General features: G+C 45.1%; 1 long non-coding RNA gene across 1 annotated transcript; it reads right to left on the reverse strand.

Moving 5' to 3' along the window:
• Positions 1-5,607: 5,607 nt before the first annotated feature.
• On the reverse strand, positions 5,608-8,863 carry LOC123141934 (uncharacterized). Its single transcript, XR_006470468.1, has 5 exons — positions 8,375-8,863; positions 7,484-7,573; positions 7,117-7,349; positions 6,377-6,529; positions 5,608-6,009 (listed from the first exon to the last, which is right to left on the reverse strand). It is a non-coding gene; the product is annotated as an uncharacterized lncRNA (long non-coding RNA).
• Positions 8,864-10,342: the final 1,479 nt, after the last annotated feature.

Here is a 10,342-nt window from a genome sequence, read left to right on the forward strand (position 1 = left end):
ACTGTGGCAAGAGCTCCAGCTGAACTGACGAGTTTATCATATAGCGCCATTGTAAATTTTAGGAAATTATTTTGAATGATTTGAAGACTGCTTACCACGTCTGCCACGCGGTAAATTTTACGAAATCAAATCAGAAAGAAATGGCTCGGTTTGTTGCATGAAACCTTTTGAACCAGAATCAGCCCTTGGGCGGCAGGGCCAGAAGGGCGGCAACGCAAGATGGTAAGACCCCGTGCACCTTGATTATAACTTCGCAGTGACAACCTTGATTGAATTTGTTGACACACAACAACCAGTGCTGAAAGACCACTCTTTCGTCTAAGGATGCCTAACTACCACACCGATCATTCGTCGAACTTGATGAGCAAACTGCCATGAAAACTTAGTTGTATTTGCAAATTGCGTAGGAAAACAAACTCGCATGATATATAACTGTGAATAGCGCTACTAATGTTTCTATTTCTGATCATCATATTTGCCATGATATATAGTTGTGCAGAAATGATACACAAGCTTTGAATATTCGCGAAAAATTAGGTTGTGCAGAATTTCTTCTAGAAAGGAATATATTATAATCATCTTTGAAGCCCCTCGCGAGATGACCGTGGATAATGATACTCAATTTGACACAACATCGTTTGGGGAATTCTACGACTCCATTGGGACGGAAGTGCTCCTGGCCTCTGTTGCCGACCATAGTGCAATGGCTTTGTCGAGCAAGCAGATGGGCTATCCTCCAAGGCATCTAACGTCGTGTGAGCAACCCCAAGCACAAGGGATGTTGGGCCGAGGAGATGCTCAATGTCCTTTGGGGAATGGGCACTACCACATGATGCTCGACTAGACAAACGTTGTTAAACCTGGTGTTCGGAGTTGACCCCCACCCCCCAATGGCTTTGTCGTGCAAGCAGAGATGGGCTATCCTACAAGGCCTTCGACGTTGTACGAGCAGTGCCAAGTGTTGACGTATAATGTGCTGTCTAGTCTCTTCCATCAGATCGGTCTTTTGGTTGCATTGGCTAGAGCATGCACTTCTACACCAAGCACACTACCACAAGATGCTCCACTAGACGAACGTTGTTCATCTGGTGGAGTTGACACCCCCTACCCCCGCCCGATGAAAATCTTTTTTTTTTAGAAACATCATCATGAGCTTTTATTATTCACCCCACAGTTGGGATTTTATCAGAGATTACATGCAAGATGCACTCGGGGGGTTCAGACAACCACAAATTACAAAGTTAAGAGCTAACACCTTCTCTAGCTAATAAGTGGGCTCCTCGATTCCCAGATCTAGGAATCCACGAAACCTTAAATCCTTTGAGTGTCCTTCCCAGCAGCTTGATCTCCTCAATGATCGGGCCTGCTGCACTCAGGTTCTTAGTTTGTTCGTTAAGCATTAGTGCAACAGATCGACAATCCACTTCCAGATGCACTTTAGAGGCTCCCCCTTGTACAGCAAACTGCACAGCCTTTTGACTAGCCAGGATCTCAGCGACTTCAGGGTCTGAAACATGAGGGAAAACATAACAGGCTCCTCCCCTAAAAGCACCACCATGGTCCCTAAGTACCACCCCTACGCCGCCACGGTCCTGCAGTTTAGCAACTGATCCGTCTGAGTTTGCTTTGAGCCAGCCTTGCTCCGGTGGGCTCCATCTCACGGCCAGTGCCGGAGAAGGGCGCTTCGGTTGCCTTGTATGAATACTAGCCCATTCTGTCACGTGTTGGTGTACTGATTCAGCTACCAATCTCGGATCAGCAATTCTTTTGCCATCTCTTGCTTCCTTCCGTGCATGCCATAGACCATACATCGCCTGGACCATGAACGCTCTTTATGTGTGAAAAAACTCCATGAACCTACCCCGTGCACAGTGCACTTACAAGAGGAATGATGAGCTCAGCCAAAACGAGCTCGATCTCATCAAGTGTTGTGATAGAAAATGCATCGAGGGAGATTGGTATGAGACCCACATGAGTTGCCATGGTGGTAACAGATACGTCTGCAACGTATTTATAATTTATGAAGTATTTATGCCATCTTTACAACAATTTTATATGGCTTTGGCATGATTTTATTAGAACTAACCCGGACTGACGCTGTTTTCAGCACAACTACCGTGGTGTCATTTTTTTGCAGAATTTTTTTTCTCGAAATGGGCTGAAAATTTACGGTGATTTTTTATGGACCAAAAGAGACCACAAAAGCACCGGGGCTAGGCCAGGAAGTGAATGAGGAGGCCACAAGCCTGGGGGGCGCGCCCACCCCCCTAGGGCGTGCCTCCCGAGCTTGTGGGCCCCTTGGGCATCCCCCTGACTTGTTTCCAACGCCAAAAATTCTTATAAATATGGAAAACCCGAAAAGAATCCTAGATCGAAAGTTCCGCCGCCGCAAGCCTCTGTAGCCACGAAAACCAATCGGGAGCCTGTTCCGGCCGGAGGGGGAAACCATCACCGGAAGCCATTTTCATCATCCCGGCGGTCTCCATGACGAGGAGGAGTAGTTCACCTTCGGGACTGAGGGAATGTACCGGTAGCAATGTGTTATCTCTCTCTCTCTCTCTCTCTCTCTCTCTCTCTCTCTCGTTCGTGTTCTTGATTTGGCACGATTTTGATGTACCGCGAGCTTTGTTACTATAGTTGGATCATATGGTGTTTCTCCCCCTCTATATTCTTGTGATGAATTGAGTTTTACTTTTGAGGTTTCACTATTATCGGATTGAATACATATGGATTTGAGAACACTTGATGTATGTCTTGCGTGGGATACCCGTGGTGACAATGGGGTGTTCTATTGATTCACTTGATCCATGTTTTGGCACTCAACTCACGGATTCCCGAGCTGACACTGGAATAATCTATGCATAGGGGTTGATGCACGTTTTCATCCTTGTTTCTCCGGTAGAAATCTTTGGACACTCTTTGAGGTTCTTTGTGTTGGATTGAATATTATGAATCTGAAATTGTTTGATGCATATCGTATAATTGACCCACGGATACTTGTGGTGACATTGGAGTATCTAGGTGACATTAGGGTTGATTGATGTGTATCATATGATGTTATTTTAGTACGAACTCTAGGGCTGTTTGTGACACTTATAGGAATAGCTCAAAAGATTGATCAGAAAGAATAACTTTGAGGTAGTTTCGTACCCTACAAGCAATTTCATCTTATGTTCTACGCGATAGGAACTTTCGAGTGACTCTTTGTCGCATGTTGAGGGATTGCTATATGATTTAATTATATTATCATTATTGAGAAAATTTGCACTGGTGAAAGTATGAACCATAGGCCTTGTTTTTAAGCATTGCAATACCGTTTTTGCTCACTTTTGTCACTAGTTACCTTGCTGTTTTTATATTTTCAGTTTACAAACACCTATATCTACCATCCATATTACACTTGTATCACCATCTCTTCGCCGAACTAGTGCACCTATACAATTTACCATTGTATTGGGTGTGTTGAGGATACAAGAGACTCTTTGTTATTTCGTTGCATGGTTGTTTAAGAGAGACCATCTTCATCTTACGCCTCCCGGATTGATAAACCTTAGGTCATCCACTTGAGGGAAAATTGCTACTGTCCTACAAAACTCTGCGCTTGGAGGCCCAACACGAGTCTACAAGAAAAAGGTTGCGTAGTAGACATCAGTAACCCAACCTATGTGATCGGAGATTCCGTGAAGTAGGACCTAGGAAAACAAGCAAGTGGTTAACCGATGAGTAATTTTACTAACCCACTCCATTGGAGATACAATACTCTCGAAAATTGTATGACAGGTTGACTTTTGTCTTAATGTGTTCCACAGCTTGTATAAGCAAGACGCTATCCTACAGAGCAATCTTTGAAGGAATACACATATATGAACCCGACTGTTGGTCATAGTCTATGAGATTCGGGTGATCTCTAGTAAGTACATGAATAGGCCAGGAGTGTGACTAATATGCTCCACACGAGGGATCAACCTTCAGCGGTCTAATATTGGTAAGACATTCAGTGAAGCTTCTTTACGTCAAACTGACAATTCAAGGTATAGTCCATTATTCAGTTGTGAAGGAGTGTAGCCACTTGTTTTAGGTGGATGTTCAACCGTAATTGGTCTGCATTGAAAATACTGGTATATCAAAACAGTGAATGGAACAGAGGACAACAAAATGGGTCCTTGAGATTTGATGGGGGGTTGTTGAAATATAGGGGTGAGCCTTGGGCCCATCCAACAATTTCAGAAAATCTCTAAGGTCCCATGTGGGTTATATGACAATGGGTGTGTTGGGAAGTTTAGTCCCATATCACTAGTGGAAGATCAGTTGGACCTCCTTATAGGGGATTCTCTTCCGCATGCTATTGGAGCTTGAGAAGAGGAGTGATTCCCGCACGCTCCTCCTCTGCCACCCGCCCAGCCACGCGCGCGCGAGGGCGGGTTGCGGGAATGAGCCGAGCTGAGCTCACACCTATGAGCTTTTTTTGCGGGTCAGGAACGGAGGGTCATTAACATACGAGCATTGATCTGAGACGTCAGATCGTAGGCTATTGTTGACTCGGATGTGGGTCCAGCCCACGTCTCTCCACCCAGCTGCGCTTATAAAACCGAGGCGTTGGCCAACCCTAGCCGCCACGAAGAACATATCGCATCTGCTCTACTTCCACATGCGTCCATTGTCATTCCTTTTGCTGTTTCTGCCGGTGATCCCGTCCCGTCCACCACGTACACAGTTGACGGGAGAGCGGGCCTTCGAAACCCCGCCTCTCCAGACCTTGTATAGGAGATAGGCGATTAGGTTTTTGGGAGCGTCTCCTACGCAACTGCTCACCACCATTCGTCTGCATACACTACGTCTGTGTCGCCTTTGTCATCATCATGTTCACCGACGCCAAGGGACTTGCCGCCGAGAAGGCTGCTGTTGACAAGAAAACGGCCGAGGAGACTACCGACACCGCTACAGCCAACTGGCCTACTGGAGGGTATAACACGTTTATGCTGTCCCTGTTTATTTCTGTCTTAGTCATACTAGCGTTATACGTAGATGTATCTGCTGTAAGCGTAGTATGTGCTTGCGTGATCAAATATCAGCATTGTTCAATATTGTTAACATCATGTTCATGATTAATTTTAGATTAAACAAATTGAAAAATTGCTAATATCAACAACAAATGGGTTATCCTACAAGCCTTTGACGTCATATGAGCAACGCCAAGCACAACTGCACAAGGGATGTTGGGCCGAGGAAATCCTCAATCTCCTTTGGGAAATGCGCACTACCACAAGATGCTCGACTAAACGATTGTTCCACCTGGTGTTCGGAGTTGAAGTCGCCCCCTGATGGAAATCGATCAACGTTCTTTCTGTGTGAAAAAACTCCATGAACCTGCCCCATGCACTTACAAGATGAATGATGAACTCCGCCAAGACGAGCTCGATCTAATCAAGATCGCTCACGACCAAGAATTGGTGAAGCACACCGCTTGTGTGCAAAGCGTCGCCCGCATGTACAACGCCCGTGTAAGGATATACACTTCACCCAAGGAGACTCGTCCTCATGAGGGTCCTCCGTCCCAAGTTGTGGGACAGGCTCCAGCCTACTATATGGGTTATTGCATCACGGCCATCCTTGTCTATAGAGCACTAGTGGCTGGGGCCCGCCAATGGCGGGCCTCCTGAGTCCTGAGTGCGTGTTTTTGGCGCACTTGTCTTGCTTAAACGCCTCATTACGCCTCCCGTGCGACTATTTTCACGGAGCAAATAAAAGCTAGAATTATGTGGCAGACATGTACATATACATTTCACATGCTCTTGGCTTCTTCTTTCTTATGTATATGCCAAGATGAGATTTGAGACTGACTGAATGGAGAAAAGATCACAAGCCAAAAGGACTTAACTGATCAGAAGATACAGGACTGAGAACATGGTATAGGGATGAGCAAGAAAAGTTATTGATTTGGTTTCTGCATAACATTTAGTACATCCTCTCATCAGCTAATGTGCTTGCATATCTCCATCGCCCTTGGTACTGAAACAATTCGCAAGTGTTAGCAATAACCAAAATAAAAATTGGCCCAAAATTAACTAAACATCTAGTCTAGAGAGAAACATTCCATCCACATCTGAAACTTAAGAGATCTACTGACCAAGGCTTAATGTCTTTTGATCCTTTCATTATTAAAAACAGTAGGTGATTTTAGACAATATAAGTGTTGGTTGCTGCTGAGTAATATCCATCTTTTTAAGATGCACACTCCAATGTGTTGGATTATGCTTACTAGGTATCGAGCTAGAACAACGTGAGCTAATCATGAACCAACCAAAAATAGCCAGCTGAGAAGATGCCAAGATCATGAGCTAGCTGTGTGTATATATATGGTAGACTGATATGATACCTGCACGAGCTAGCTGAGTGACCTCTGCCTCTCCTGAGCATGAGAGATACTAAAGATGATACATGGATCATATGTATTGGCGGTAGCTGATGTCGACGGTGGTGCGTCTAGAGACGATGCACAGTGAGAGAGAGGTGGCGCTTTGCCTTGCACCTGAAATAGAATGCGCAGACTTAGTGGCTTCCACAAATCAAAGTGGGAGAAAAAAGAGCTAGATGTACATGTGTCATTTTACAGTCAGGTTTTTGGTCACTTTAACGTTGGTATATTGAGTCACACAGCTTCATTCGTTTGATCAAATGCTAGTGGTGTTTGACTTGCATTTAAGATGACAGTAAAAAATAGGTGGAGTTTTGCAGATTAAAATTCATTCTGCTCTTTAAAATGATCAGTTTCAGCAATGCACTCCAATTTTAGGCGTAACTTTTATACAACATAGTAACTGATGGAATGCATATAACAGAGCAAAACATAAAATTCATTTATGTTTGTCTTTCTTTACTTTGACTGACTGAGCGCATATCTGTATTTTTTTATGTTCCAGTTGACAAAGAACATGTATCTTTTAGAAATGTTAGCAATTCTTGAATTCTCTGATAGGTTAAGATTGTCCTATGTGTATTATTTCCCCAGGTCTAGAAGAGCTCTCCCCTAGAAATGCATGACCTTATGATATATATGTTTTATAAGACTGAAAACGAATTTTGATGAGAGAGAGATAGAGGGAGGGAGGGAGAAACCTGGGATCCTCTAACCAAGCATTCGAGCTGCCTATCAACACGAGGATGACAATGACAACGTGAGGGACATGTATGGCGGCATTGTTGGAGACATCTTGATGTGAGGATGATAGCGACGACACCGAGAATGGTTACCATAATTTTCCATCTCCTAATCCAAATAAAATAGACGAGACAAAAGACACGGAATGCAACTGACGGAAGTACATACGCTATCCAAAGCATTTTGTGACCTGCAAAAAAGAAAGGGCACGGCACTTGATTTAATAAACTATCAGTGATGCTTTTTGTGTTCTTGGAATAACCCAATCTTCACATACTGTCTGCCCAGTGGCATTAATGCTTTACCATGCAATATGTTTGTTACCTGAAATACATTTAAATTGTAATTCTGATGCTGCTACGCAAAGACGAACAGTTTCAACTCCATCCCGCGTGTCTGATAGCATGCATTAAGCTGCAACCATCGGATAGCAAATGAGCATATGCCGCACAAGCGTAATTTTTCATACAGGCAAATTGACATTCACTTCTGCAGTGGGTCAGGAGCTTGCATACGAGGTATATCTATAAACCTATCTGTTGCCTAAAAGAAGAATGGAAATCTGATCACATATGCAAACAATGAGTCAATGCTGAAACTCAGGGCAGAAAAGTAAACCTAAATACAACCACTGTGAGGCGGACAATAAATTGATAAGCATACTATGTCTCTTTCAGTGAAGTGCTTTTGGTTCAGCAATTTATACATGTTGTAAGCGGTTCCCTGTCACACTTTAACCTGCACTGGAAATTTGACTTCCAATATATATTCAATTAACAGTGAAGAACTGGATACTCAAGAATATCCAATCACAATTCCATAGATGCAAAAACTGCAGCCATATGTGAACTCTATCAAAGACTGACATTAGAAATCTATGCCTCTCTGTCAAGAATATCTAATCACCATTCCATAGTTGTAATCCCCATATTATGTTTCCTTCCTTGCATTGAGAAAAATTATTAGAACAAGCTAATCTCACCGTCCAAATAACCAATTTGAGAGATAGATGGCATGTGATTCCTTTAGCTTTGTCAATTCAGAACATAGTCCCACTAAACATCTATTGGCTCCAGTGTTTTCCCTTCTTCCTCACCAGAACATGAACAAGAAAGCACAAGCATCAATGCTCACAAATCTGGACATTATCTACAGTCCAAGTATCTATGGCCAAATTCGATCCGTACCAGAGGAGAGGGAAGGGGAGGGTTGTACCAGTGAGATGTAGGGATGGCTGCCACGGAGCGCTAGAGGCTTGGCAGCGATTGCTTGCCGGTAGCACCAGAGAAGACGTCGCCAATAAGGCACCGCAGGCAACCAAGGGCTTGCATGAACAGATCGGCGAACAACCGCCTCGCACGACCTCCACCCCCGCCGCGCGAACAGCCCGGCTGATGCAAGGAAGATGGGTCTGGCGCTCCTGCCGACGATGGCGACGGCGAGCCTCCCACTCCTCTCCGACTGCTCCGGCCGACCAGGCCCTAGGCTGACGACAAGCAACATCCGTCAGCCCTGGGCGTCTTCAAGGAAGAAGGACCGTCCTGGGCGACGGGGAAAAACTCGTCCCGATGGGGCTCCTCTTCCCGCCGCTTCATCGTGACGAGGGCTCCACCTTGCGTGGCTGCTCCTCCCACGGTCATCCCACTCCGGTGGGCAGCGCCAGGAGCGATGGGGCGGTGGCGGCAACCCTAGTTGGGGAGGAAAAACGAGAGAGACAGGAAGAGAAGAGAGGAGGAGGAGGCTTAACGCGTTTTTAACTTTTCCCCTTCGGCACAGTAAAAGACACGTGGCATAGCCCTTGGTGCGCCCTTGTAGCGATTGTTAATGGGTTTGATGTCACCATGCCAACGTTAGAGGCCACGTGCTCAGCCATGCCTAGAATGGCGAGAAGACCTATAAGTTTCTGCCTCCACGAGGCATGCTTCTTCATTTACCTCTTTTGAGGGGTGCTCGAGAGGGATGAGAGACCGAATGGGTTAACGCTTGAATCTCGCATTCCCATCACCTAGGAAGCAGTAACATCCTTTATCCATGGTGAAACCCACAAAGCCTCCTTGTAGGAGGGATGGACTCTTGGACCTCTTTGGTAGTTCTAGGTCACTCTAGTGGCACCTGTCAAGTCCGGGAGTTGTGTTACGTCTCACTACTGGAATTTTTATGTACGCCGGGTGTAATGCTCTTCACCGAGTGCTTAAACACGGACACTCGACAAAGCAAGGTTTGCCGAGTGTCACTCTCGGCAAACCCACCGTCACGACTAACTGACATCTTTGCTGTCACTGCCTCACGGCAAAGAGGCACCGCACGGCAAAGTTGCAGACTCCGAGAGCAGCTCACGGCAAATAGGAGCCACGTGGCATGCTCGTCCGCAACAGACGGCTCCGTCAGTTACTGCGTACTTTGCCGAGCGTCACCCTCGGCAAAGCATATGCAACATCCTTTTTTTTTTGTGTGTGTGTTCTTTCTAACTGACATGTGGTCCCACTGGTCACATTTATCAGTAAAAGTTTTAAATAACTTGCTAAATATTTTTTAAAAAAATGATGATATCTTTGCCGAGAGCTGCTCTCGGCAATCCTTCTGACCAGCGTGGCCCACATGGGGGGCTGACACTTTACATAGCTTTGCCAAGAGCTATGCTCGGCAATGGCCTTCTTTTCCGAGAGCTGCTCTCGGAAAAGTTGTGACACAACAGTAGTGTCCCAGACGACCATGTTTCCGAGATGTGCTCTCGGTAGTATATCGTGTTCCGAGTGTTGCTCTCGGAAATCTTTCCCATCCATTCTGCTGTCAAGCTATTTCTTTTCTGATCCCTGCAGATAAAAACAACTGCAGTGCAATTTGATCATATATAGGCATAATTTGATCTAGTCCCCACATATATAGGCATAATTTGATCTAGTCCACACATATATAGGCATAATTAGGGATAGTCCACATATTGTCACACACAAGTCGAATGTATTATCCTAGTAGACGTCACACACAAGTCGCAAATTCATACATATTGTCACTACTTGCAAAACACGTGCACGTCACAATAGAAGTACACTTGTTCATATATAGATCATCTTGAGGAGGAGAGGACATCGGGTTAACATTCCGGAGGAGGAGGAGGGGCATCACTTGCACTGCTTCGAGATTGCATAAGAACCTATAAGATGAGAGTCACGTGAGGGTGGT

Source organism: Triticum aestivum, chromosome 6D, assembly GCF_018294505.1.
Source record: "Triticum aestivum cultivar Chinese Spring chromosome 6D, IWGSC CS RefSeq v2.1, whole genome shotgun sequence".
Classification (NCBI taxonomy): domain Eukaryota; kingdom Viridiplantae; phylum Streptophyta; class Magnoliopsida; order Poales; family Poaceae; genus Triticum; species Triticum aestivum.